This window comes from Corvus hawaiiensis, chromosome 1, assembly GCF_020740725.1.
Source record: "Corvus hawaiiensis isolate bCorHaw1 chromosome 1, bCorHaw1.pri.cur, whole genome shotgun sequence".
Classification (NCBI taxonomy): domain Eukaryota; kingdom Metazoa; phylum Chordata; class Aves; order Passeriformes; family Corvidae; genus Corvus; species Corvus hawaiiensis.
In genome coordinates this window covers 18553894-18562646 of record NC_063213.1, presented here as the reverse complement: position 1 = coordinate 18562646, position 8753 = coordinate 18553894, and the positions used below count along the sequence as shown (strand labels likewise).

The 8753-nt window shown below is 48.4% G+C and overlaps 1 non-coding gene across 1 annotated transcript; it reads right to left on the bottom strand.

Annotated features, from left to right (window-relative positions):
- Positions 1 to 6676: 6676 nt before the first annotated feature.
- TRNAN-GUU lies at positions 6677 to 6750 on the bottom strand. Its single transcript has one exon. It is a non-coding gene; the product is annotated as a tRNA-Asn (tRNA).
- Between the last annotated feature and the right edge of the window lie 2003 nt (positions 6751 to 8753).

The window sequence follows — 8753 nt, the reverse complement described above, 5'->3', positions numbered from 1 at the left end:
CATTTATACTGGAAGTACTTCAGGGCTGGCAACCCCGTAAGGCCCAAGAGTAACAAGCACATTGTGTGTCATGGCACAGACCTTTTCTGTATCACTTTCACTCTGCTGAGGCTAAGCAAATTCCGGATATCATCTGTAAAACTCAAATTTTTGAGTTTTAGAATATTTATGTCACCCAAGAAAAAAAAATCAGATAAAGTATGTCCTCACATTAAACTGAGGATCTTAATTTTGAGTAGCAACCTCTTGTCACTGCCTGTTTTCAATCGAACCATAGAAGAGGAAATATTTAGAGACATGATCTGAAGAACACATCTGTCTTACAAAACCAGAAATGTTTTCAGGGAATCTGTAAAGTGAAAAGGACACCAAAAGTTATCATGCTAATCCTGCCATTTGACTTCACTGCTTTACAATCATCTTTTAAACAGTACAAGGGATTTAGCAGCACCAACTTTTAAGCAGATATATTTACAAACAACTCTCAGTTTGTTAAACCATTTATTCCTTATCAATATATGCACTACTCTAGCAAGCACTTAACAGCTGCTTGCACAGCCTGATATGCCAATGACACAATGAGAAAATAAAGTAACCAGAATATCTTGTTCATTTGGAAAAAAATGTAAGATCACCAGTCCCTTGGCCTCAGTTATTTGGAAATTCCCAGATACTCCTTGCTCTTCTGGAAAGTGTAGATAGAACTATTCCCACACCTTTCCCTGTTTCTTTAACTATGAAGGTGAAATTTAGCTCTCAGGTTTTGCCAACAAAGCTATGATGACAAAGGAATATAATACTTAACAGAAAAAAACATCTGAGCCTATCTCATGTAACAATGTTTTAAGTACATTAGGGCAAATGAAATTCATGAGTCAAAGTCATATTCTTTACAGGAAAATTATTATACTGGTATTTCTTTTCTTGTGAATACAATTCTTTGGGGGAAAATATATCTTTTGAGTAATCATAAAATAATTTAAAATTAATTTCTATTTTATTGATTTATAAATTATAAATAATATATTTCTTCTATTTATTTTTACAAAATTCCTTTGTCCTTCACATCTGCGGGACAAAGTACAGTGTTATATCTCCTTGATCCTTCTTCACACCCTGTTTCCTCCCTGGAACCCTGCATACCTTTCCCACATAAATCGGATTTCCATGACATTTAAATGCAGTTCCTTAAGCTTTCAGCAAATGTGACACAGCTTTCCTCTCTGGGCCCTATAGCAGTCCCCAGTATTACTCAATCTAGTTGAAATCTTCCTCTTTCTTAGATAATATTAAAAACTTGAACTGAGTGTCACTTTCATTTTCAGAACAAGACCTGTCCATTAAGAAGTCAGTGCCTGCTTTTCTAGGTTATTGTTTCTAGGCTATGCATTTTTTTTTCACAAGCACAAGTTTGTAATTTTAGCCTTTGATGGAGCTTGTCATTTGCATTTTAGTAATTTTGCTTACTCTGCTTTTCACAAATACTATTCTTTGGAGATTCCTGTGTGCTACAATTGTAAAAAAATAACTAGGAAGCTGCTGGGTTTCATAGTGCCTTTTGATTCAAACAGCCTCAAGAAGTGCTGTACAAACATCAGAATGTCTATGAAAGAGATGCTAAATATATTTTTATGTATCAATCCATGGGGGAAAGTATGGAACTGAGAAACTAAAGCAAAAATGTTCAGATACAAAAAGTAATGCTGTACCAAGATGCTGAAATAATCAGGAGCTGCATATGCAGTATCTCAGAATTTCCTTGAAAAATTAGAAACTTTAGTAAGAACAAGACAGTTCTCAACGGGAATATTATCCTTAACAATTAGGATTAGAACTGCTGCCCAAATTGACATTAAAGAAGTCAGTAAGTGAATAAAATCAAGCAGTTCTGTCTCGAAATCCTATTCTTTAATCTTCAGACAATGCTCTCCAGCCATTCCTGCATTATATTTTTTAGCTGTCTTTGGTTTTTTTGGTGTGTTGCTTTTTTTTTTTTTTTTTTTTTAAGTGCGTTGTTTCTGCTGTGCTTATTTGTGAAGGAGTAGGTCCAAAGTAAGCAAACATCAACAAGAAAATAAATAAATAAATAAATAATCCTGGGGAAGGAGCCTTTCTGAGCCTGTGTAGCTGAGCCACTGACTTATTGTCTCTGCTCTCACCACACCCCCCACTTCAGTCGGTTGTTCCTCTCTTAAATAAATAATAAAAAAAACCAAACAGAAAACCAACAACAAAAAAATTTAAAATTTGTGAAGGCCTAATTATATTATGGTCTTGTAATTCTTTGAGGGGAAAAAAAAAGATGAAAAAGGTATTTTGCAGTTATATGAAAACAAAAAGCATCTGAAATCAGCATGTTTTATTTGTTTTCACCATCAGTTTGAGGTGGGGGGAAAAGGAAAGAAAAAATAAAGACAGCTGTTAGCCCATTTTAGTAGAGGTGGAAAAATGCTGGGGACTTTTTAAGCCTAATTTCAGCCTAGAATGATTTTTATGGCCAAACAATGAATCCTTAGAATAATAGGTTCATATCATGAATACACAACAAACTCTGAACCCAGGGCCTGATTCAATTTCCAGGGTAATCGGTAGGACTACCTCCTTTGACTTTGGTGATGGTAACAACGTATAATATAATAAAAAATAAAAAATCTTTACCACTGTGTTCTGGCTGAACGCAGACCAATTGTTTCTTTATGTTGCATGAGCTCTAAGAGTGTTTTTGCAGCATTACATGTGACTTATGTCGATGAAAACAAATCGATATAAATCGTGGGTAAAAAAAGCACCATCACTTAGAGAGGTACTAAATTTCCAGACCACAGTATTCAGATTATGATTATTTATTACCATTGTAGGTAGATGAAAGGCTGTGGCGTTCCTTCCAGTCTCCCCGCTTCGTGCCAGCTGAATTCTGCGAGAGGGATGGTGTTAGAAATGGAAGGCTACAGTAATGTTAACTATGCTGTTTCCCTCCAACATCCATTTTGTTCCAAAGAAACACTTGCCAGAGATTAAAATATTCAAGATGGCTGTTTTCTGCACCCTTTCTGCGAGCTGTACAGTTTTTCATCTTCCCAATACTCCGGGTCCTCGTCTTTATTGAGACCATGAATATTTTATTCCCCATCTTATCTGCCTCCCAAGTCATTAAATATTGGCCAAAGTTCAAAGGGAGTTGCTTCACCACGGCCTCGCTCCTAGCCCGGACACCGCGCAGCCCTCCGGCCGCCGCTCCGGCTGGACGCCGCTCCCGCACCGCCGCTCGCCGCCGAGGATGCGCCCCTGCACCGGGACACCCCCGCCCGAGCCCCCGCCCGGCCGGCCTCGCTCGCCCCCGCCGCCGGCAGGCAGGGCCGGGGCAGCGCCCGGAGCGCGGCGGCTCCGCGGGGGCGGCGGGGCCCGCGCCCCGCACCTGGACTTCCGCGCGGGCCCCGCGTCCCCTCCCGGGCGGCGACTGAGCAGCTGCGGGGCGGGGCGGCCGCGGGGGCCGGGGAGGCGGCGGGGCCGCGGTCCCGCTGCCGCCGGCGGCTGCGGGGGGGTCCCGGCTCCGCGCGGCCCCGCCCGCTGGCAGGAGGCAGCGGGAAGCCCCGGCGAAGGGCGGGGGCGGCGCGGATCCCCCCCGGATCCCACGCACAGCCCACCTCTCCCCTGGGGCTTCCCGTGGCGGGGGAGGAGAGTTCTTTTGTCCCCGCGTGTCCCTGGGTTTGTGAGTGTCCCGAGCAGCTGCGGGGGTCGGCTCGCGCTGGGGGCTCCAGCAGTGCGGGCAGCCGTGTCCTCCCCATCCCCCAGGGCTCCGCTGGACACGGCGGGGAGGGGACTGGGACCCGCACCCGCGGGGAGCGCCGGGCTCCCGCGAGTCCCGCATCCCGCAGGGCCGGGCCACGGGCGGCCGGCGGCGGCTCTCCCTTCGCCGAGAGCGGAGCCCCCGGGCGCTGCCCGAGGCGGGGGACCGCGGCAGAGCTGTCCCCTCTGTCCCCAGACCGAGCCACCGGCCGCCCCTAGCCCCGCGTCCCCGTCCCATCGCCGCGCGAACAAAGAGCCGCGGCGCGTGGCGGGTTGCTGGGGTTTATCCAGGCGCTGGTGATGCCAGGTTGAGACAACTGGCGGTCCGCTGGTTCTGCGTTCTCCCAAACATCTCGACGGCGAGTCTTCCCCAGCTGCCTTAGAAATTGTTTGGAATATCGGGTGGAAATATTTACGCTGGAATTTATCTCGGTGTTGGTTTAGAGGTCACTTTGAACATGTCAAGTCTTTTTCCTAAAAGCATCAGACGATGCAGTCCCCATTACATTTAGAGCAGCGTTTATCCTAGACTGCATATAGATAAATGGATTAAGGCAAGAACCGGCTGGTTTGTCTGGGTACATTACACAGCTATGAGAAGCTTTTTTCATGGCTGAGAACGGAAAGCTTCACTGACCTCTGAAAAAATTTTTCTTCATACAAAGAAAGCTTCGATTCCCTGTCTAGTCCCAAAAATGTATCAGGTTTCCCGTTCTCCACAGCCTTAATTGTAATTAGTTAGTGAGCAGATGGGATGAGGCACTTCCCATGCACGAGCTTTCCACTTCTACAAAATGAGTTTATCAAGCACTGCCTAAACGTCGCATTGTATTACCGAGCCCATGATGTGCCTTTGGAAGAGCCTTCTCCTGCACACGTGTCGCAGGATCGCGGTGTAGATGCTCACATCCCGCATCTATTTTAACAGGTTTGACAGTACACATTTGCACAGCGACGTGTAGCAACTGGAATGAGCGCTAACAAACCCCATGGTCAGCAATAACCACCCCTATAAAACGCATCTGTGACTTGCTGAGGAGAGCAAGACTTGCTTTATGGGAGCAGAAACGCCTGTCCTTCCTTATGAACTATCAGATAATTTTAGTTTCTAAATTGTTACTGCTTTTCCAGCCACTGCTGCTTCACCCTGACATGATTAATTTTTTGTTGTTGGTGGTGGTTCCTGTAAGCTCTTGATGCCTGCCTGCTAGCGCGACGGTCCAAGCACTGGCAAATGCAGATTTTTAGATTTCATCCCCTGCGAGGCTTTGCTGGCTGCAGGGGATGCAGTGCTACCGGGCTGAATCCATCCTGCACTGCAAACAGCGTGGAAATATCGAGGAGGGAATTTACCTGAACCACTTTAGTTAAAATAAAATTCTCCCTATCAGCAGGAAATATTTACGGGTTAAGTGTGGCTAACGGTGATAGGTGGGTCCTGCAGAGAGCTACACCTCCCCTGATGCTCAGCACACGAGTGCCAGTTTTTCAAAATGTTTTACAGAAGTGAAAAACATGTGGATGATAGGGGAAAAAATATACCGTCACATCAACGATTTAAGGTTTACTACTTTCAAAAGATTTTTCGGTGTTTCTAAATACATGTCTTTTCTCTGCTATCTTGGCTAGCGAGGGCCGTATGTTGTCATCGATGGTAAATCAATGGCACAGCCTGACCTTTGAGAAGGTTGTATCCCTTATTCAAACCAGGCGGGTTGAACAGAAAGATCTGTGAAATACAGCTTCGCTGGGGAAGGGGCATTTTTAATACGGATCCTGTTTTCTCTAAACTGTAAATAGATCCTCTCAGAGCTGGCAGAGGTCGGGCTGGAAGGCAGCCGGATTTCACGCGACCGGAGCGCTCGTTGGAATCGGCTCCCGGGCTCGGATATGGCGAAGGTGCCAACTTCTAATTGACACGTTCAGGCGAAGCTCCCAGCGTAATTGCTTTTAACATTCATTTATGCAAAGCGGCTTCGCGCGGACAGGGCGAGCCCGGAGCGGCCGCGCCGCCTGCCAGCAGGGAACGGGCCTGGAACACGTCCCGCCTCGGGCGGAGAGGGACCCGCAGGGCACCGCGGTGTCCCGGTCCTGCCCGCCGGGCCCGGGGCGCGGCGGAAGCCCCGCAGCCGCCTCTGCCGCCAGGCTCCCGTGCCCCCCGCCTCTCTTCACCCGGCTGCGCGGGCTTCGTCCGCCGCGGAGAAACGGGGCCGCCGGTCTGCGCGTTAACACCGCGCCGCGGAGCGCCGGCCACAATCACACTCGTCAGAGATTACAATAATCCTCCTCGCAAACGGCGTTTGTTCCCGAGTCTCGTCTCCCACCCGGGCTGTCCGCTGGCGATCGTTCGAGTGCTGGCTGGAGCGCCGTGAGCGCCTCCCGGAGCAAACCCCAGTCGCCCGGCAGCATCGCTCGTTACCCCGGAGCAGCTCGAAGACTGTATTTTCCTTCGCACCTCCCGCCGCGGGAGAAGGGGGTGCAGAAACTCTGGACACTCGGGTCCCCGCCGGCCTCAGGACACAGCCAGCGGCGCTCGGGGCCGCTCACAGCCACCGCAACGCCACGGAGCGGCAGGAGCAGGTCTCGGGTGTCCCGCATCCCTCGCCCCGGAGCGGCGGAGCACGGCCGCGTGGCCCCGCAGGAGCTGGGGCGCCGTGGGCAGGGCACCCGCTCTGCGGCGGGGCTCCGCGCTCGGTGCTCAGCGCTCGGTGCTCGGGGCGGGCCCCGCCGCAGCTGGGGCCGCCGCGCTGCGCTCCCCGCCGGGGGCCCCCCTGCCCGGCAACACGCGGCGCCTGCAGGGCCGCCAGCGCTAATCTCACATCCTCCCCCGGCGCACACGCATAAAACGACGGCCGGCGGCGGGGGCGGCGCCGAGCCCAAAAGGAGAACCCGTCCCTGGGTGGGCTCGAACCACCAACCTTTCGGTTAACAGCCGAACGCGCTAACCGATTGCGCCACAGAGACTCCGCTGCACCGCTCTCCGCCCTACTACTCAAGTGCTACAGAGCCGCGCCAGCCGCGCCCCCGCCGCCTCCTTGCCCCTGCCGTGACTACAGGCGGCCACCACGGACACACCGAGCCCGGTACCCTAAACTGCGAGCCTCGCGACACGCAAAAAAATCCACTGAGGAAACAGTGAAAACGGCGGCTTTTCTTCTCCTACCCAATAGGAAAGACTACTTCCCAAAATCATTGTTCGCAGCAATGCTCTTTATTTTTGGGAATAAATTCACGAATCTGACTTAAAACTGCTTCTTCTTGGATGCTGCTAACTGATGAGTTACACATAATTTCCAAATAGCATGGCAAAATTGCCCTATTAATATATTTAGACGGAAATTTTAAGTGACTGCAGGGAACAGTTAGACTGTCCAAAACAGGCAGCAGTCCTCTGCAGTCCTCTATGTGTGCAGGTTAAGGGTATTTACTGTTCTAAGTGCTGGAGCTGTGAAGAAGAGTTGACATTCCTATTTATTATTTTACTAAAATCTTCTTCCCAGAGTACCTTACAGTAAATCTATATCTATAGCTCTGCGAGTACAAAGTTTCACATCCGAACCTGAGCAAATGTTTCCCCTTTGATTTCACAGACTGATAGTGTTTGAATCTCTTTGAAGTCTCACAATATTGTTTGCTTCATATTGTCCCTATGCCTCCCTGAAGCTCTGCCTGATGGCTCTTTTGCCTGTTAAAAGCTGTTGGGGTCACGCAAGCACATGGCAACCACAACACCAGGACAGGCACTGACTGCTTTCCAAGCAGGGCTGCTTATCTCCTGGTGTCCATCCATCCATGACCAAGAAGTCCCAGCTCACTCCTGAAACCTTGGAGTCTCATATTTTGCACAATACCTTGCTCATCAACACTGTTTGCCTTCATTCCTCATCCCAGTGAATAATTTTGGACCGATCATTTACTGATCATAGCTCAGCCCTTCCAGTTTTTCCAATGCTTTGAAAAGACCTACATAAATGTCAGCATTGTCTCAGGATGGCTTGATTTTCTTTTGTTGTGTATTTTTGACTGACACAATTTAAAACCTGAAAGAGAAAGACAAGATATGCAAGCCCTGAAGAGTAATGAAAAGAATTATTTTAAAGATTGCTTTTTGGGGCACCATGCCTCCTGCTGCATATTTTCCTATCCAGATATCTGCTATTCTCAGGGTCAGAAGAATCAGGCCACAGGCTGGACCACTTCTGCTCTGTGTGGGAGGACAAGCAAACAGTCCTGTGATTTTAGGCACTAGCCAATGGGTATTAAGTGGAACAAACAAGATTTTGGTCTGACTAAAGGCCTAACCCATAGATCTACAGACCTGTAGGCTGGGTGTGGATTTTGGGCCCTGAAATGTTTTACTTTATACACATGAATATTCACATGAGTTGTAATGAATATAGGCTATTTTCAAATGCTGTGTCTAGAGGCCAGATCTAAAAAAGATATTTGCTGTGCTGATACTGAACACAATCTCTAACTCTGAGCTGTCTCACCTGCTGTTAGACATTCAAGGCTGCCTGCTCAATGCACGGGACAGTGAGAAGAGTGCTGTCGGTGAGGCGATGCAGTCACTTGGCACCTTTCTTCTCAGCAGTCTTCCTCACTGAATCTCAGAGTCTGTCATTTAAAGTCTTACAAGGTAAAAAAGAAAATAAAAAGAACATACACAGCTGTGAATATTACCCCTTCAAGCTTGAAACCCGCAGGTCAGCAAAAGATCCACACATGGATGACTTGGCTGACTGTCAAAGCACAAACCAGTGAGACACTGTAGCAGAGGGCAACATTATCTATCACTGCTCTGCAAATGGAAAAGATCCAGTATCTGCCCTTGGAAGAAGGTGTCTGACTGTATCTTTAGTAGAAAGGAAGAGACCAAGTACTGCTTAAGACATTCAGAAGCCAGAAAGGGCTGCTACTTCAGACTAATCACCCCTCCCATCAGGGTTTTGTTCTTTATTTCTGGA